Raw genomic sequence first — 21,580 nt, forward strand, 5'->3', positions numbered from 1 at the left:
TCAAGGTTGGCGCAGCGTGACGGACTATGCCATCCAGTTCCGCACGGTGGCAGCAGCGAGTGGCTGGAACAACGAGGCGCTCACGGTGTGCTTTCTGAAAGGCCTTTCCGACACTATCCAAGATGAACTGGCCACTCGGGAACCACCGGACAATCTCGAGTCCCTGATCAAGTTGGCCTCACGCATTGACCAGCGTCTGAGAGAGAGAGAACTCAACCGTAGACCTCTAGCCCCTATCAGTCCCAGCTCCGAGTCCCCACCTTTATCATCGCTGGCTCCACCGGAACCCATGCAGATTGGACGCATCTCCCAGGCTGAGAGAGACCGCCGGATGAGGGAGCGACGCTGTCTATATTGCGGCAAACCGGGCCATTTCCGTTCCACGTGTCCCGGGCTCCAGGGAAACGCTCTGTCCCGTACAGACCGGGGGGAACTGTTTACGGGAAACATAACCTCCTCCCATCCATCCAACTCCCGTCTGCTCATTCCAGTCACCCTCTCCTGGGACAACCACAAGCTTCACCTTCAAGCCTTGGTAGACTCTGGAGCCGCAGGTAACTTCATGGATGGTGTCTGGGCGAAGGAGAATGGCGTTCCCTCTGAACCTCTAAGTGACCCCATGAGGGTTACTACATTGGATGGAAGCCCTTTGGGATCCGGACTTGTCACTCATGTCACTACCTCCTTGAGACTTTCAGTTTCACAACACCAGGAATTGATGAACTTTCATTTGATCTCCTGTTCCGAGTTCCCTCTCGTCCTTGGATACCCCTGGCTTCACAGCCATAACCCTCACATCGACTGGTCTGTGGGCACTATCAAGCAGTGGGGTCCTACGTGCCAAGCTACTTGTATTTTCCAGAATTCCCCGAGTTCTACTCCCGAGTCTTTAGAATCCATCGACCTGACCCGAGTTCCCGAGTGTTACCATGACCTCAAACTGGTGTTTAGCAAACAGAGGGCCACCATGCTACCACCCCATAGACCTTACGATTGCCCCATCGACCTGTTTCCGGGCACTTGCCCCCCAGGGGTCGGATCTTTTCCCTATCTCCACCCGAACGAGCTGCTATGGATACCTACATCAAGGACGCTCTGGAAGCAGGCCTCATGCGTCCATCCACCTCCCCGGCGGGAGCAGGGTTTTTCTTTGTGGCCAAGAAAGACGGTGGATTACGTCCTTGCATCGACTACCGGGGACTCAATGACATAACCGTCCGTAACCGTTACCCGCTACCCCTTATGGCCACAGCCTTCGAGCTGCTCCAGGAAGCAGTTGTTTTCACTAAGCTTGACCTGCGGAACGCATACCATCTTGTGCGGATCAGACCTGGTGACGAGTGGAAGACCGCTTTCAACACGCCTACTGGTCACTATGAATACTTGGTGATGCCCTTCGGCCTGACCAACGCCCCAGCGGTGTTCCAAGCGCTCATAAACGATGTGCTTAGGGATATGCTTAACATATTTGTGTTCGTTTACTTGGATGACATCCTCATCTTTTCGAGCTCCCTTCAAGAACACACTAAGCATGTCAGACAAGTACTCAAACGCCTCCTGGACAGCCATCTGTACGTTAAGCCGGAAAAATGTGAATTCCATTCATCCCGAGTACAATTCCTGGGATTTGTAGTGGAACCCGGTCGAGTCCAAATGGACCCTAGGAAGGTAGGGGCGGTAGCGGATTGGCCCACCCCCAAATCCGTTAAGGATGTTCAGCGTTTCCTGGGCTTCACAAACTTTTACCGCAAGTTCATCAAGAACTTCAGTTTGGTGGCAGCTCCTCTCTCAGCTTTAACCAAAGGTGGCAATGCAAGGTTTTTTTGGGGAAGAGAAGCTGAGACGGCCTTCCAAGGACTCAAGCAGCGCATCCTCTCTGCTCCCATCCTGATACTACCGACTACGGATGAACCATTTGTGGTGGAGGTAGACGCATCAGAGGTTGGTGTTGGAGCTGTCCTGTCTCAGAGGGTGAAGACAAGAAGCTTCATCCGTGCGCTTTCTTCTCACACCGGCTTACCCCGACTGAGAGGAACTACGATGTGGGGGATCGTGAACTCCTAGCGGTTAAGATGGCATTGAAGGAATGGAGACACTGGCTCGAGGGGGCTTCTCACCCGTTTCAAGTGCTTACGGACCACAAAAATCTGGAGTATATCCAGCAGGCGAAGCGATTGAACTCTAGACAAGCTAGATGGTCTCTTTTCTTCAATCGATTCCAGTTTATCCTCACCTATCGGCCCGGGTCGAAGAATCTCAAACCGGATGCCCTGTCCCGAGTCTACGCTCCTGCCATTCGAGATGACACGGACATGCCTGTCCTTCCTGCTGCTAAGATTGTGGCTCCGATCTCGTGGCAAGTTGAGGATACCGTGAGACGTGCTCAAGCTAGCGAACCGGACCCTAAAGGAGGCCCTGCCAATCGGTTGTTTGTCCCCAAGGCAGTGAGGACTCAGGTCCTTCTGTGGGGGCACTCCTCTCGCCTCACCTGTCATCCGGGCGTAGGTCGCACCTTGGAGTTCATCCAGCGTAAGTTCTGGTGGCCTACCATAAGAGAAGACGTTGCCACTTTCGTCAATGCCTGCCCCGTGTGCTGCCAGGGCAAATCTTCTCACCTCCGCCCTCAAGGACTCCTTCACCCTTTACCTGTTCCCCACAGACCCTGGTCCCATATCTCATTGGACTTTATTACTGGACTTCCTCCATCCCATGGCAATACTACTATCCTAGTCATAATCGACAGGTTTTCAAAGGCGGCCAGGTTCGTCCCTCTGACTAAGTTACCTTCTGCCAAGGAAACGGCTGAGTTGGTAATTAATCATGTGTTCCGAGTCTTCGGCATTCCTCAAGATGTGGTTTCTGACAGAGGTCCCCAGTTCGCCTCAAGGTTTTGGAAGGCCTTCTGCCAACTCATGGGGGCTTCTGCCAGTCTATCTTCAGGGTACCATCCGGAGTCCAACGGCCAAACCGAGAGGATGAATCAAGAGCTGGAAACCACCCTCCGATGTATGACTCGTGACAACCCGTCCACATGGTCATCCTTTATTGTTTGGGCCGAATACGCGCACAACACCTTGCGCTCCTCCTCCACTGGTATGTCCCCGCACGAGTGTCAGTTTGGCTATGCTCCCCCATTGTTCCCGGACCAGGAGGCAGAAGTCAGAGTGCCTTCAGCCTTGAGGTTCGTCAGACGCTGTCGGCTTATGTGGAGGAAGACCCGTCTTAATCTGATGCGTTCCTCACAGAGGTATCAACAACAAGCCAACAGACGTCGCCGTCCCGGGCCTACACTGCGCCCCGGCCAGAGAGTCTGGCTCTCCACAAGAGACTTACCTCTACGGGTGGAGTCTCGCAAGCTGTCCCAAAAATACATCGGTCCCTTCAAGGTTGCCAGGAGAGTTAACCCAGTTTCTTATCGCCTACACTTACCCAGATCCCTTAAGATTAATCCCACATTTCATGTGTCATTGTTAAAACCTGTTGTTTTTTCTCCCCTTGTCCCGGCAGACAGACCTCCCCTCCGCCTCGTGTCATTGGAGGCCAGCCGGCTTATACCGTCCACCGGATACTGGATTCCCGCCGGGTGCAGCGGTCCTGGCAGTATCTGGTGGACTGGGAAGGCTACGGTCCTGAGGAGCGCTCCTGGGTTCCTGCCAAAGACATCCTGGACCCTGACCTCATTCGTCAGTTCAGGGTCCTCCACCCTGAGAGAGCTGGTAGGAACGTCAGGAGCCGTTCCTAGGGGGGATTCTGTCAGGATTTGGCCAGGGTTGTTCCGGGTTTTGGTCAGTAGATGCCCCCATTGTGCTTTTTGTCCCTATGTTTTTCCCTTGATCCCCATTATTATTTGCACCTGTGTTTCGTTTCCCCTGATTGTATTTAAACCCTTTGTTTCCCTCAGTTCTGTGCTCTGTGTTTGTATGTTAGCACCCTGCCCTAGTGTTCTGTGTGCTCTTGTCGATTCCGGGTGACGTTCTTGTGGTATTCTGTTTTTTGTTTTTGTTTATTTTTGGTGAGTTTCTTTTGAGGTCTTTTTGTGTTTTTCCTACCACCTTTTGGATTTGCCATTTTTTGTATTTTAGGATTTTTTCTTTATTAAATACACCGTCTTAAGTACTGCTGTGTCTGCCTCATCTTCTGGGTTCTGCTCTCTATTCGTGGCTCAGTTGGTTAAGTGACTGTTTCTCACTCCGGAGACCCAGGTTCGTAACCGGGTCCTGACAGGGAACATATCAAATAAAATAAAATGTTATTCTTCATAAACAACAAGTGTGTACTAACAGTGAAATGCTTACTTACGGCCCTTACCAACAATGCAGAGAGAAAGAAAATAGAGAAATAATAGAAAAGTAAAACACGCAATAATAAAAGTAGTAATAGATGAGTAACGATAACTTACATATCAAGGGGTACCAGTACCATTCAATATTCAAGGGTATGAGATCATTGAGGTAGATATGTAAGCTTGGCACACCTGTATTTGGAGAGCTTGTCTCATTCCTCTCTGAAGATCCTCTCAAGATCAGTCAGGTTGGATGGTGTGCATTGCTGTACAGCTATTTTCAGATCTCTCCAGTGATGTTTGATCGGGTTCAAGTCCGGGCTCTGGCTGGGCCCATGAAGGACATTCAGAGATTTGTCCAAAAGCTACTCCCGTGTTGTCTTGGCTTAGGGTTGTTGTCCTATTGGAAGGTGAACCTTCGTCCCAGTCTGAGGTCCTGAGCACACTGGTATCCATATTGGCAGTAATAGTCTTGTCTCATAGCTACAACTCCCGTACAGGGAGATGCGAAGGTCGAGAGGCATGCATCCTGCGAAACACGACCCAACCAAGCTGCATCGCTACATGACACAATGTCCGCTTAACCTGAAAACCAGCCACACCAATGTGTCGGAGGAAACACTGTACACCTGGTGACTGTGTCAACGTGCATACACCCAGACCGCCACAGGAATCGTTAGAGCGTGATGGGACAAGGACATCCCTGCCGGCCAAATCCTCCCCTAAGCCAGATGACGCTGGGCCAATTGGCGCCGCCCAATGGGTCTCCCGGTCAAGGCCAGCTGCAACAGAGCCTGGACTCGAACCAGGATCTCTAGTGGTACAGCTAGCAACTGTGATGCAGTTGCGCCACTCGGGAGGCACGTTCATCTTTCCCTCAATTCTGACTAGTCTCCCAGTCTCTGCCGCTGAAAAACATCCCCCACATCATGATGTTGCCAACACCATGCTTCACCGTAGGGATGGCACCAGGTTTCCTCCAGACGTGACACTTGGCATTCAAGCCAAAGAGTTCAATCTTGGTTTCATCAGACCAGAGAATCTTGTTTCTCATTGTCTGAGAGTCTTTAGGTGCTGTTTGGTAAACTCCAAATGGGCTGTCATGTGCCTTTTACTGAGGAGTGGATTCCATCTGGCCATTCTACCATAAAGGCGTGATGGGTAGAGCGCGGCAGAGATGGTTGTCCTTCTGGAAGTTTCTCCCATCTCCAGAGCAGAACTGAGTGACCATTGGGTTTTTGGTCACCTCCCTGACCAAGGCCCTTCACCCCCGATTGCTCAGTTTGGACTGGCGGCCAGCTCTAGGAAGGGTCTTGGTGGTTCTAAACTTCTTCCGTTAAAGAATGATGGAGGCCACTGTGTTCTTGAGGACCTTCAATTTTGCAGAAATGTTTTGGTACCCTTCCCCAGATCTGTAACTCGATAAAATCCTGTCTCGGAGCTCTACGGACAAATCCTTCGAACTCAAGGCTGGGCTTTTGCTCTGACATGCACTGTCAACTGTGGGACCTTATATAGACAGGTGTGTGCCTTTCCAAATAATGTCCAATCAATAGAATTTACCACAGGTGGACTCCAATCAAGTTGTAGAAACATCTCAAGGATGGTCAATGGAAACAGGAACCTGAGCTCAAGTTCGAGTCTCATACCAAAGGGTCTGAATACGTATGTAAACAAAGTATTTCTGTTTTTCTACATTTAATACATTTGCAAACAATTCCTTAAAATCGCTGCCAAAAGTGATTCTAACATGTATTGACTCAGGGATGTGAATACTTACAGTACCAGTCAAAAGTTTGGACACACCTACTCATTCAAGTTTTTTATTTATTTGTATTTTCTACATTGTAGAATAATAGTGAAGACATCAAAACTATGAAATAACACATGGAATCAAGTAGTAACCAAAAAGGTGTGCCTTGTTAATTAAAAGTTTGTTTGTGAAATTTCTATCCTTCTTTTAATTCATTTGAGCCAATCAGTTGTGTTGTGACGAGGTAGGTTGGTATACAGAAGATAGCCCTATTTGGTAAAAGACCAAGTCCATTTTATGGCAGGAACAGCTCAAATAAGCAAAGAGAAACGACAGTCTATCATTACTTTATGACATGAATGTCAGTCAATCCGGGAATATTTCAAGCTCTTTTAAAACATATTCAAGTGCAGTCGCAAAAACCATCAAGCACTAGGATGAAACTTGCTCTAATGAGAACCGCCTCAGGAAAGGAAAACCCAGAGTTACCACTGCTGCAGAGAATAAGTTAGAGTTACCAGCCTCAAAAATTGCAGCCCAAATAAATGCTTGACAGAGTTCAAGTAACAGACACATCTCAACATCAACTGTTCAGAGGAGACTGCATGAAACAGGCCTTCATGGTCAAATATCTACTAAAGGACACCAATAAGAAGAAGAGACTTGCTTGGGCCAAGAAACACGAGCAATGGACATTAGACCGGTGGAAATCTGTCCTTTGGTCTGATGAGTCCAAATTTGAGATTTTTGGTTCCAACCGCCGTGTCTTTGCAAAACGGCAGAGTAGGTGAATGGATGATCTCCGGATGTGTGGTTCCCACTGTGAAGCTTGGAGGAGGAGGTGTGATGGTGTGGGGGTGCTTTGCTGGTGACAATCAGTGATTCCTTTATAATTCAAGGCACATGCAACCAGCATGGCTTCCACAGCATTCTACAGCGATACACCATCCCATCTGGTTTTCAACAGGACAATGACCCAACACACCTCCAGGCTGTGTAAGGGCTATTTGACCAAGAAGGAGAGTGATGGAGTGTTGCATCAGATGACCTGACCTTCACAATCACCCAACTTCAACCTAATTGAGATGGTTTGGGATGAGTTGGACCACATAGTGACGGAAAATAAGCCAAAACGTGCTCAGCATATGTGGAAAAGCATTCCAGGTGAAGCTGGTTGAGAGAATTCCAAGAGTGTGCAAAGCTGTCATCAAGGCAAAGGGTAGCTCCTTGAAGAATCTAAAATCTAAAATATATATGTATTGATTTGTTTAACACTTTTTTGGTTACTCCATATGTGTTTTTTAATAGTTTTGATGTCTTCACTATTATTATACATTGTAGAAAATAGTAAAATAAAGAAAAAAACATTTTAATGAGTAGTTGTGTTCAAACTTTTGACTGGTACTGTATATAAATGAGATATTTCTATATTTCATTTTCAATCAATTAAAAAACTATATATATATATATATATTCTTCAAAACATGTTTTCACTTTGCCATTATGGATTACTGTGTGTAAATCGGTGAGAATTCAAATCTATTTAATAAATTTTAAATTCAGGCTGTAACAGAAAAATATGGAATAAGTCAAGGGGTATGAATTTTCTCTGGAGGCAATGTATTTGTCTAGGGGTCAGCTCTCCAATTCTCCCTAATGAGCCTAGTTTGTTCTAGGCTTAAAAAAAACAGTTTACAGAGACTAGTTAAGTGTTTTTTCGACTATATAAAAAAAATGTAAAAAATAATGAAGGACGTTTTTGTACACTCAGTGTACAAAACATTAAGGACACCTGCTTTTGCATGAAATGGACTGACCAGGTGAATCCAGGTGAAAGCTATGTTCCCTTATTGATGTCAATGGTTGAATATACTTCAATTAGTGTAGATGAAGGGGAGACCAATTGAAATTAGTATTTTTAAGCCTTGAGACAATTGAGACATGGATTGTGTATGTGTGCCATTCAGAGGCTGAATGGGCAAGACAAAATATTTAAGTGCTTTAAAACGGGGTATGGTAGTAGGTGCCAGGAGCACCGGTTTATGTCAAGAACTGCAATGCTTCTGGATTTTTCACACTCAACAGTTTCCCGTGTGTATCAAGTATGGTCCACCACCCAAAGGACATCCAGTGAACTTGACACAACTGTAGGAAGCCTTGGAGTCAACATGGGCCAGCATTCCTATGGAAGGCTTTCGACACCTTGTAAAGTCCATGAACCAATACATTAACCTCTACGGGATAGGTGTCACCCCCCCCCCACACGGGATGGTTAAACTAACGTGTGCTAATGTGATTAGCATGACATTTTAAGTGAAAATAACGTTTCCCAGGACATAGACATATCTGATATGGGCAGAAAGCTTAAATTCTTGTAAATCTAACTGCACTGTCCAATTTACAGTAGCTATTACAGTGAAAGAATATCATGCTATTGTTTGAGAATAGTGCACAATTATGAACTTGAAAATGTATCAATAAACCAATTAGGCACATTTGGGCAGACTTGATACAACATTTTGAACAGTAATGCAGTGGTTCATTGGATCAGTCTAAAACTTTGCACATACAGTGCTGCCATCTAGTGGACAAAATCGTGCCTAAGCTGTAATAATACGTTGTGGCCTTTCTCTTGCATTTCAAATATGATGGAACAAAAATACAAAAAACGCATGTTTTTTCTTTGTATTATCTTTTACCAGATCTATTGTGTTATATTCTCCTATATTAATTTCACATTTCCACAAATATCAAAGTGTTTCCTTTCAAATGGTATCAAGAATATGCATATCCTTGTTTCAGGTCATGAGCTCCAGGCAGATAGATTTGGGTATGTCATTTTAGGTTAAAATTTTTAAAAAAGGGTCCTAACACCAGATACAAAACTACTCTAATATGGCGTTGGGGGTTAACATACGGTATAACAGGATACATTATGAAAAACTAAATGAAGATTATGATTAGAGAAACAAAACAAAGCAATGGTTTGAGTATTGTGTATTTGACAGATCAACGTGGCAGGAAGTGGCCAGAGGAAAGAACAGAGGATATGTGACCTTTTAGGATGGGTCATCTGACTTTGGATCAACAAGACAGTAGCATGACGGCATGAGTTAACCTTAAATCATAGCAGCGTCCGTACAAACATCAGTACAGACCTAAGTTATATACACTTTCTCAAACACACACACAGTCTTCCCACTCAGCAGGGGGAAAGAAACAGCTCATTGAATCTTCTGATTGAACTCATTTGTCATAACACCTTTGAGATGTGAGGACAGCAGCTCTATGTGAAACATGGCGATATTATTGATGCTTGACATTTACTATAATTTCCTATAAATATTTAATTTGCAGATTAAAAGGAATTTAAAGCCATCTGTTAAAGGGCAGCAACAAAAACAATCTAATAATATACAGTAGAAAGGTCTCATGTGTTTCAGTAGGCATTGATGGAAACAAGCGTGAAATATCAAATCGAATATGATTGCCTCTGTTGTTGTTTTAGAGGAACTATATTTTTATCTGACATATACACATTAGAAAGTGTTGACTGTGATTTATGATGGGATGGCCTCAGGCAAAGTTGAGATTCATCTTTGTCATTCCTGTTGTGCTTACAATGTCTTACTATGCCTCTCCTCTAAAACCAACTATAGGGAAGTCGGTTGGGTAGGTGTGTAAATGTTTCAGTACTTCGGGGGAGGGGAGAGTGCATGTGCATGCAGATGACACTTTCATGTGTAGACCCTCTGACCCTAGTTGCAACAACGTTTGAGGGCAGTGCATTAGACATGGTTAAATGCATACACACGTACAGGTCACGTTGTGTCAGTTATAAATACTCTTGCTGTCCCGGAGGGTGAGTGCACACAACATGACAGACAGACAGACAGACAGACAGACAGACAGACAGACAGACAGACAGACAGACAGACAGACAGACAGACAGACAGACAGACAGACAGACAGACAGAGACACAAGCACACACACACACAGAGACACACACACACACACAAAGAGAGAGAGAGACACAAGCAGACACGCACACACACATAGAAAGATACACAAGCAGACACACACACACAAGCAGACTCACACACAAAGAGACACAAGCAGACACAGATACACAAGCAGACATAGACAGAAACACAAACAGACACAGACAGACACAAGCAGACACAGAGACACAAGCAGACATACACAGAGACACAAGCAGACACACACAGAGACACAAGCAGACACACACAAGCAGACACACACACACACACACACACACACACACACAGAGACACAAGCGGACATTTAAACATCCTCTGAAACACTGCCCTCTACATTTACATAATGTAATGTAAATCCATTATAAATTACACACTCACACACACTAACACATGTAAACAGATCTTCCTCTACACAGACATACTCTACAGTCATGGCCAAAAGCTTTGAGAATGACACAAATATACATTTTCACAAAGTATGCTGCCTCAGTTTGTATGATGGCAATTTGCATATACTCCAGAATATTATGAAGAGTGATCAGATGAACTGCAATTACTTGCAAAGTCCCTCTTTGCCTAGAAAAAACATTTCCACTGCATTTCAGCCCTGCCACAAAAGGACCAGCTGATATCATGTCAGTGATTCTCTCGTTGACACAGGTGTGAGTGTTGACGAGGACAAGGCTGGAGATCACTCTGTCATGCCGATTGAGTTCGAATAACAGACTGGAAACTTCAAAAGTAGGGTGGTGCTTGGAATCATTGTTCTTCCTCTGTCAGTCATGGTTAACTGCAAGGAAACACGTGCCGTCATCATTGCTTTGCACAAAAAGGGCTTCACAGGCAAGGATATCGCTGCCAGTAAGATTGCACCTAAATCAACCATTTATCGGATCATCAAGAACTTCAAGGAGAACGGTTCAATTGTTGTGAAGAAGGCTCCAGGGCGCCCAAGAAAGTCCAGCTAGCGCCAAGACCGTCTCCTAAAGTTGATTCAGCTGCGGGATCGGGGCACCACCAGTACAGCGCTTGCTCAGGAATGGCAGCAGGCAGGTGTGAGTGCATCTGCACGCAGAGTGAGGCAAAGATTTTTGGAGGATGGCCTGGCGTCAAGAAGGGCAGCAAAGAAGCCACTTCTCTCCAGGAAAAACATCAGTGACAGACTGATGTTCTGCAAAAGGTGCAGGGATTGTACTGCTGAGGACTGGGGTAAAGTCATTTTCTCTGATCCCCTTTCCGATTGTTTGGGGCATCTGGAAAAAAAGCTTGTCTGGAGAAGACATGGTGATCTCTACCATCAGTAGATCACTGCGTCATGCCAACAGTAAAGCATCCTGAGACCATTCATGTGAGAGACCAAATGTAATGTGTGGGGTTGCTTCTCAGCCAAGGGAGTGGGCTCACTCACAATTTTGCCTAAGAACACAGCCATGAATAAAGAATGGTACCAACACATCCTCCAAGAGCAACTTCTCCCAACCATCCAGGAACAGTTTGGTGATGAACAATGCCTTTTCCAGCATGATGGAGCACCTTGCCATAATGCAAAAGTGACAACTAAGTGGCTCGGGGAACAAAACTTCGATATCTTGGGTCCATGGCCAGGAAACTCTCCAGACCTTAATCCCATTGAGAACTTGTGGGCAATCTTCAAGATGCGGGTGGACGAACAAAAAACAACAAATTCTGACAAACTCCAAGCATTGATTATGCAAGAATGGGCTGCCATCAGTCAGGATGTGGCCCAGAATTTAATTGACAGCATGCCAGGGCATATTGCAGAGGTCTAGAAAAAGAAGGGTCAACACTGCAAGTATTGACTCTTTGCATCAACTTCATGTAATTGTCAATAAAAGCCTTTGACACTTATGAAATGCTTGTAATTATACGTCAGTATTCCTTAGTAACATCTGACAAGAATATCTAAAGACACTGAAGCAGCAAACTTTGTGGAAATTAATATTTGTGTCATTCTCAAAACTTTTGGCCACGACTACTCCCACTCAGCCCAGTCCAAGCTCTTCTCTGTCCTGGCACCCCAATGGTGGAACCAGCTTCCCCCTGAGTCCCTGTCCTTTCTATGCCTGTGATATGTGGTTGTCCCTCCTAGCTATCTTAAGAGGAATGCACTAACGTAAGTCACTCTGGATAAGAGCGTCTGCAAAATGACTCAATTGTAAACGTACACCCAGCACTCCAAAACCATGAAGGGCAGTCCATTCTCCCTTATTCATCCAATACATAAGGTGATGTAAGAGTGTGGGATCTCATATGATCTGCTTTACCTATCCCTACTGTCTAACCCATTGTCTAACTATCTAACCCATTGTCTAACTATCTAACCCATTGTCTAACTGTCTAACCCATTGTCTAACTGTCTAACCCATTGTCTAACCCATTGTCTAACTGTCTAACCCATTGTCTAATTGTCTGTCTAACCAGTTGTCTAACTGTCTAACCCATCATCTAACCCATTGTCTAATTGTCTATCCCATCGTCTAACCCATTGTCTAATTGTCTAACCCATCATCTAACCCGGTCTAATTGTCTAACTGTCTAACCCATCGTCTAACCCATTGGCAAACTGTATAACCCATCGTCTAACCCATTGTCTAATTGTCTAACCCATTGTTTAGACCATTGTCTAACTGTCTAACCCATCATCTAACCCGGTCTAATTGTCTGTCTAACCCATTGTCTAACCCATTGTCTAACCCATTGTCTAACCCATTGTCTAACCCATTGTCGAACTGTCTAACCCATTGCCCAACTGTCTAACCATTTGTCTAACTATCTAACCCATTGGCCAACTGTCTAACCCATTTTCTAACTGTCTAACCCACTTCTGCATTAGAATGACCAAAAAGGTGTTGTGGTGGATCTCTCTCACTCTCCGAGAAGTTCCTAAATTAGCCTTTCAAATGCAAGGCCGTATCCCGGTCAATTATGCTAACAGTCTGGCCCATGTTGATGTGCACTCCTTTCGGAAGGGAATGGAAGAGCAGTGGTCTTGCACGCAGTGCGTTACACTCAGAGCAGAGCATGCTAGGTTGAGAGGGAGACTGTGCAACACTATGCCTGTAGTCCAATTAGAGAGCAGCAGAGACCCAATCTCAGTCCTACTGATGCTATGAGCCTATTGTGGGACTCTAATAGCGAGGCTTGCTAGTATGACTCTACACGGGGTAGAAACCTTGCATCTGCAGTGTATTTGGTCTTAGATTTGCATCACAGTTGAAACCTCTTTTTTACTCACATAGCTGCTCTCAGGTAGCCTAATACTTCATTTGAATAATCCTATAGGTAGTATTCATTGCCAGAGACACACACATAACAGCAGTGTCAGAGATCATGCTGGCTCTCTCAGATGACCCTGGCTCACCTCACTGTAAGCAAAGCATTCACGGAGGCCATTTTTTAAATGTATTTTTATGTATGTATACAGTGCCTTGCGAAAGTATTCGGCCCCCTTGAACTTTGCGACCATTTGCCACATTTCAGGCTTCAAACATAAAGATATAAAACTGTATTTTTTTGTGAAGAATCAACAACAAGTGGGACACAATCATGAAGTGGAACAACATTTATTGGATATTTCAAACTTTTTTAACAAATCTAAAACTGAAAAATTGGGCGTGCTAAATTATTCAGCCCCTTTACTTTCAGTGCAGCAAACTCTCTCCAGAAGTTCAGTGAGGATCTCTGAATGATCCAATGTTGACCTAAATGACTAATGAGGATAAATGCAATCCACCTGTGTGCAATCAAGTCTCCGTATAAATGCACATGCACTGTGATTGTCTTAGAGGTCCGTTAAAAGCGCAGAGAGCATCATGAAGAACAAGGAACACACCAGGCAGGTCCGAGATACTGTTGTGAAGAAGTTTAAAGCCGGATTTGGATACAAAAAGATTTCCCAAGCTTTAAACATCCCAAGGAGCACTGTGGAAGCGGTAATATTGAAATGGAAGGAGTATCAGAACACTGCTAATCTACCAAGACCTTGCCGTCCCTCTAAACTTTCAGCTCATACAAGGAGAAGACTGATCAGAGATGCAGCCAAGAGGCCCATGATCACTCTGGATGAACTGCAGAGATCTACAGCTGAGGTGGGAGACTCTGTCCATAGGACAACAATCAGTCATATATTGCACAAATCTGGCCTTTATGGAAGAGTGGCAGGAAGAAAGCCATTTCTTAAAGATATCCATAAAAAGTGTTGTGTAAAGTTTGCCACAAGCCACCTGGGAGACACACCAAACATGTGGAAGAAGGTGCTCTGGTCAGATGAAACCAAAATTGAACTTTTTGGCAACAATGCAAAACGTTATGTTTGGCGTAAAAGCAACACAGCTCATCACCCTGAACACACCATACCCACTGTCAAACATGGTGGTGGCAGCATCATGGTTTGGGCCTGCTTTTCTTCAGCAGGGACAGGGAAGATGGTTAAAATTGATGGGAAGATGGATGTAGCCAAATACAGGACCATTCTGGAAGAAAACCTGATGGAGTCTTATAGACCTGAGACTGGGACGGAGATTTGTCTTCCAACAAGACAATGATCCAAAACAGAAAGCAAAATCTACAATGGAATGGTTCAAAAATAAACATATCCAGGTGTTAGAATGGCCAAGTCAAAGTCCAGACCTGAATCCAATCGAGAATCTGTGGAAAGAACTGAAAACTGCTGTTCACAAATGCTCTCCATCCAACCTCACTGAGCTCGAGCTGTTTTGCAAGGAGGAATGGGAAAAAAATTCTCGATGTGCAAAACTGATAGAGACATACCCCAAGCGACTTACAGCTGTAATCGCAGCAAAAGATGGCGCTACAAAGTATTAACTTAAGGGGGCTGAATAATTTTGCACGCCCAATTTTTCAGTTTTTGATTTGTTAAAAAAGTTTGAAATATCCAGTAAATGTCGTTCCACTTCATGATTGTGTCCCACTTGTTGTTGATTCTTCACAAAAAAATACAGTTTTATATCTTTATGTTTGAAGCCTGAAATGTGGCTAAAAGTTCGCAAAGTTCAAGGGGGCCAAATACTTTCGCAAGGCACTGTATATATTTATTTATTCCCCCCCCCATTTTCTCCCCAATTTCGTAGTATCCAATTGTTAGTATTTACTATCTTGTCTCATCGCTACAACTCCCGTATGGGCTCGGGAGACACGAAGGTCGAAAGCCATGCGTCCTCCGAAACACAACCTAACCAAGAGGCACTGCTTCTTACACAGCGCACATCCAACCCGGAAGCCAGCCGCACCAGTGTGCGCACCTGGCGACCTGGTTAGCATGCACTGCACCTGGCGACCTGGTTAGCATGCACTGCACCTGGCGACCTGGTTAGCATGCACTGCACCTGGCGACCTGGTTAGCATGCACTGCACCTGGCGACCTGGTTAGCATGCACTGCACCTGGCGACCTGGTTAGCATGCACTGCACCTGGCAACCTGGTTAGCATGCACTGCACCTGGCCCGCCACAGGAGTCGGTAGTGTGTGATGAGACAAGGATATATCCCTACTGGCCAAATCCTCCCTAACCCGGACGACGCTAGGCCAATTGTGCGACGCCCCACGGACCTCCCGGTCGCGGACGGCTGCGACAGAGCCTGGGCTCGAACCCAGGGTCTCTGGTGGCACAGCTCGCACTGCGATGCAGTGCCCTAGACCACGGCGCGACCCGGGAGGCCCCTACGGAGGCCATTTTAACGTGGGTGGCTGTCCCTTTACAAACCTGATGAGTGGCCTATCATTTAGTCATGAAATTCTAAATCACAGCTGAAATGTCTGAACCCTTTCCTCTGATGTCTGCCGGAGATCTTCAGGGTGACAGACTGGGGACATTCATTGCGGTTAAGTTCAAAGCGCTGTGGGAGTGACACACTGGGGTCAGAAACCATGTTTTCCTTCCTCTCTTTCACTCTGACTTTATCATACACCTCTTCCTCTCACCTCCCACTCTCTATCTCTGTACATTTCCCTCTCTCTGTGTGTTCACTAGTCTGACTTGGCATGGCAAAAAGTGTTTTAATTGTGTGACCTTATTTTAAGGCATGAGACAAACTAAATGAACACAACCCTTATCTGAAATTGCAGCCATAAGTGACGCTAATCGTGCATCTCTCGCTCTCTGCTTTTATTTAACAGCACGATTAACATCAAGAGCCTCCATTCAGCCAGCTCTTTTGTCATCTCCCATATTCTCCCAGAAAATTGAATTTTAGTCTTCTGATAACACACTTCAGTTATCTTTCTTATGTAACAGATATAACAGAGAGCCAGGCTTATGTCAATTGAATCCCAATTTCCATATTGCTTGTTGGGTGGACATAGGCTTTTGTCTTTGTTGGTTCTGTTGCCTAGAAGGCACTGTGTGGCTAGAGCAAGTTAGTGGTTCTATTCTATTGTATTGTATTCTATTTTATTTTATTCTGGCAGGCTAACAGCTGTGTTGTGTGAACAGTGCAGATTGGCAGATGCAACAGGGCTGTTACCCATCCTGCCCCCGGGGCTTTGCATTCAGATGGGTTGTGGACTGTTCTCTCTGCTTCCGAACGGCAAGCGGTACAGTCTGACACCAACAGGCTCCTGAACAGCTTCTATCCCCAAGCCATAAGACTGCTGAATAGATAACTAAATAGCGACACGGACTAGTTGAGTTGACAATTTTATACATGTTTTACACTGTCTCTATGCACATTCACAGGGCCCTACACATTCACGCCCCCTGATACTCTAACACACACAACCACACACTTCATAATTTGCTCACACACACATATTTATACTAAAAATACACACCCACACGACCACTAACATACAATCTTCACATACGCTGCTGCTACTCTGTTTATCAAATATGCCTAGTAACCTTACCCCTATACATACAGTGCATTCGAAAAGTATTTAGACCCCTTGACTTTTTCAACATTTTGTTACGTTACAGCCTTATTCTAAAATAGATTAAATATTTTTTTCCCTCATCAATCTACACACAATACCCCATAATGACACAGCAAAAACAGGTTTTTAGAAATGATGGCAAATATCAAAAAAATTTAGCAATGAAATATCATATTTACTTAAGTATTAAGACTCTTTACTCAATACTTTGTTGAAGCACCTTTGGTAGCGATTACAGCCTTGAGTCTTCTTGGGTATGACACTACAAGCTTGGCACACCTGTATTTGGAGAGATTCTCCCATTCTTATCTGCAGATCCTCTCAAGCTCTGTCAGGTTGGATGGTGAGCGTCATTGCACAGGTATTTTCAGGTCTCTCCAGAGATGTTCGATCGGATTCAAGTCCGAGCTCTGGCTGGGCCATTCAAGGACATTCAGAGACCACTCCTGCATTGTCTTGGCTGTGTGCTTAGGGTCGTTGTCCTGTTAGAAGGTGAACCTTCACCCCAGTCTGAGGTCTTGAGCACTCTGGATCAGGTTTCCATCAAGGATCTCTCTGTTCTTTGCTCCGTTCATCTTTCCCTCGATCCTGACTAGTCTCCCAGTCCCTGCTGCTGAAAAACATCCCCACATCATGATGCTGCCCCCACCATGCTTCACTGTAGGGATGGTGGCAGGTTTCCTCAAGACTTCACGCTTGGCATTCAGACCAAAGTGTTCTATCTTGGTTTCATCAGACCAGAGAAATTTCATTTTTGTTTTTCATGGTCCGAGAGTCCTTTAGGTGCCTTTTGGCAAACTTCAAGCAGGCTGTCATGTGCCTTTTTTTACTGAGGAATGGATTCCGTCTGGCCACTCTACCATAAAGGCCTGATTGGTGGAGTGCTGCAGAGATGGTTGTCCTTATGGAAGGTTTTCCCATCTCCACAGAGGAACTCTGGAGCTCTGTCAGAGTGACCATTGGGTTCTTGGTCACCTCCCTGACCAAGGCCCTTCTCAGGTGATTGTTCAGTTTGGCCAGGCGGCCAGCTCTAGGAAGAGTCTTGATAGTTCGGAACTTCTTCCATTTAAGAATGATGGAGGTTACTGTATTCTAGGGGACCCTCAATGCTGCCGAAAGTTTTTGGTACCCTTCCCCAGATCTGTGCCTCGACAAAATCCTGTCTCGGACTTAAAACTTAAAACTTGAAACTAGGCCAAATTGATCAGTCGGGGTTGCATGGTACACTGACCAACACTACACCGCTGTAGGGAGCATGCCTGACACATCTGCTCCACTTCCTGCTTTTGCTAGCTATGTCCTTTAGCTTCACTGGGCAAATATACTCTAGCCTTCCTGGGTGTAATTGGACAACAAGGTCTGAACCATTCTGGTCAGTAATTGGAGTATCGCTGGTTCAAGCCCCACTCCTGTTCTTGTTCCCAGATCGCTTTGTTATCACTGGGATGCTCTCAGAGGATGGCCTGAAGGTATGATTTAAAAACCAAATGTATCATATAAGCATTAGTTGTAACCTGTCATGTCAACCTGAATGTGTGATAAAAATACTTTCTATTAATTTCTTATACAACTAATGATGTGTAAGAGATTGCAAAGGAGATGGATGAAAGATAAGTGTTAATGAGTGAGAGAGAGGGTGAGAGAGAAAGGGAGAGCGAGAGATAAAGGGGTTGAGAATGAGAGAAAAAAGAACAGGACATGGATGAGAGTGGTACTGTGGGAGAGAAAAGTGGGTGTGATTAAGAAGGCTACAATAGACATAGATGTAAATTAATTGGATTTTCCCAGTCCCATGTTCATGTTTCTGGTTAGGACAAACAGAGTTTAGTTGCCCTACATTCACCCAGATGCCAACAGCACAGGAGAGAATCAGCACTGATTTGGGATGCACACAAGCACACACACATGCACACACACACAACAGACACCCACAGGCTTTAATATGAAGAGTCACACACTGTTTCACACACGGTGCACACACACCTCTACCTATCTCTACCTTGCACATTCTTCCACTGCAAATCTACCATTCCAATGTTTTCCTTGCTATATTTTATTTACTTTGCCAACAGGGCCTTTTTTTGCCTTTACCTCCCTTATCTCACCTCATTTGCTCACATTGTATATAGACTTATTTTTTCTACTGTATTATTGACTGTATGTTTTTTTTACTCCATGTGTAACTCTGAGTTGTTGTATGTGTCGAACTGCTTTGATTTATCTTGGCCAGGTCGCAATTGTAAATGAGAACTTGTTCTCAACTTGCCTACCTGGTTAAATAAAGGTGAAATAAAATAAAATAAATAAATAAAATATGTTCTCATGTTCTGAGCATGGAACTTAAACGTTAGCTTTCTTACATGGCACATATTGCACTTTTACTTTCTTCTCCAAAACGTTGTTTTTGCATTATTTAAACCAAATTGAACATGTTTCATTATTTATTTGAGGCTAAATTGATTTTATTGATATATTATATTAAGTAAAAATAAAGTTTCATTCAGTAGTTTTCTATTACATTATTACAAATAAATTTTAAAAATCGGCCGATTAATCTGTATCTGCTTTTTTGGTCCTCCAATAATCGGTATCGGTATCGGTGTTGAAAAATCATAATCAGTCTACCTCTAGTCTGGTCTGCATTTAATATCTTAACTTATGTTCAACCTTTGTTAAGATCGATTCAGATGTGAATAATAGAGAATAATAAACATGTGTTTTTTTGTAGAAGGCTGTGTGTAGCTCCTACCATCATGTGGCTATAGAAATGAGCTTTGTGGCCTATCCTTACTCTAACATTGTATCTTTTAGATTTATTTCAGTCCATCAGCTTCAGAATGAAGGAGCGTTTTCCCATCTCACCCCTAGGCATGGGTCTGAGCAGCCTCATGCCATTGTCAGAACACAAATACTTTCTAACCAGCACTAAAAGTCTGAAGTGACAGCTGCCCCAGTTCTTATGAGACAGCCATTATATACAGAATATAAACACACACACACACACACACACACACACACACACACACACACACACACACACACACACACCATTCCTAAAACTAGTTGCAAATTGCATGAGACAATCTGAGCTTAGTCAAGCATGGCAAATGAGCGCGATTACAATTTCATTGGGTCAATCTCAATCTGAGAGGATGACATGCAAATATTAATTACACAAGGTATACCATTACAATGTAATTAAATAATGCATCAAAGGTGTGTGTCTCTCACTCACTCACTCACTCACTCACTCACTCACTCACACACCAATAAAGAGAGACAGAAAAGAGAGTGAGAGAGAGAGAGACAACTGAAAGACAGAGAGGAGACAATGAACACTAAAACCCGCTAATTAAGCGCTTCTATCTTTCTACATCTCAAACAACAACACTATACTGTACTCCTGAGGGCACAAAGGCAACACTCACCTACTCCAGGGTGCTCAGGGGGCAGGCACTCAAAAGCATAACTTGTCTATAGTCCACCAGCACCAAGGTGAAAGAGCATAGACGGGTGAGAGAGAGGGAACAGTCACTCTTCTCCACAGAAAACAAGAAAATATGGACAGTGTGGAGGAAAGAATGAAAGTAAACAGCAGCGAGTGTGAAGCTCTGCAGTTTCACTCCAGCACACAGTACAAACACAGAGCTGTTTGCAACTCCTCAGAAGCCGAGTGCTTGTCCAGCCCCCTCCTCCCTCCCTACCTCCCTCCACACTTCGCTCTCCCGCACTCCCTTAATCCCCATTTCTCCCCACACCCCGACCCAGAATGCCAAGGCCCCTTTAGATAGCCCCAGCTGCGAGCCCGGTACAGTACGCACACACTCGTACACACACACTCGTACACACATACTCGTACACACACACATATAACACACACACACTCGACTCAGTGGAGGTCTGCTGGACAGATACAGATACACGATAGACATATATGTGCACTCATCTGAGCTCCCCTGAATATACCATTGTATATTTAAACCCTCATACACTGCATATGGTACACATGTACTATAGCACATGCAGATGTAGAATGGCTAGATGCTCCACTGACCGGTGGTGTGTTATTGGATTTGTTGGGGATGGGAGCACACTTGGTCTTCCCCAGCTCCTCCCCCCAGTAGGTAATACCAGCCCCTGACCTCCTACAGCAGCCCACAGAATAACCGCACAGTTAGTCAGGAAGAGAGAGGAAGGGAAGAGAACAGGAATATTTGCATTTGAAGCATTTGAATGCAAGCACACACACACACTACACACACTGTACAGTGCAGCAACTAGCCTAGGTCTTCCTCCATCCAGTGAGAGTGGAGAATGCAGAGTGTTCTCTGTACTGGTGTCTTCTCACTGTCCATTATTGAGATGGTTCTCAGCTGCAGTCTGAGCTCTTTCCTACTAAATAGATGTGATTCTGTGGACTGTAACGACAATCGCTGGGAAAAGCATCTTATCTGAGTGGACAAATTTATGCAGGATGTGGGGTGAGGGGGAGAGACGATGGAGAGGGGGGGAGTGGGGGAGGGGAAACATGTACTGTAACCCCTGACTATTATGATGCTCATTAGACAAACAGAAACCAGAGGGAGGGGAAAGGGAAGAGAGAGAGGAGGGGGAGATAGAGAGAGAGAGAG

The 21,580-nt window shown here is 44.8% G+C and overlaps 1 protein-coding gene across 2 annotated transcripts in view; it reads right to left on the reverse strand.

The window, feature by feature from the left end:
* The window catches only part of LOC135517968 (regulator of G-protein signaling 3-like), a 206,482-nt gene that overhangs the window by 183,167 nt on the left and 1,735 nt on the right, over positions 1-21,580 (reverse strand). Inside the window, exon 1 of one of the 2 annotated variants that reach the window (XM_064942716.1) lies at positions 20,378-20,570. The exons of the other annotated variant lie outside the window; for it this stretch is intronic. The gene's annotated coding sequence lies outside the window, so the exon portion shown is untranslated. Of the gene's footprint in view, positions 1-20,377; positions 20,571-21,580 lie in introns of those variants that run through there. 2 annotated transcript variants of the gene reach the window in all.

This window comes from Oncorhynchus masou, chromosome 28, assembly GCF_036934945.1.
Source record: "Oncorhynchus masou masou isolate Uvic2021 chromosome 28, UVic_Omas_1.1, whole genome shotgun sequence".
In the NCBI taxonomy this organism is placed as follows: domain Eukaryota; kingdom Metazoa; phylum Chordata; class Actinopteri; order Salmoniformes; family Salmonidae; genus Oncorhynchus; species Oncorhynchus masou.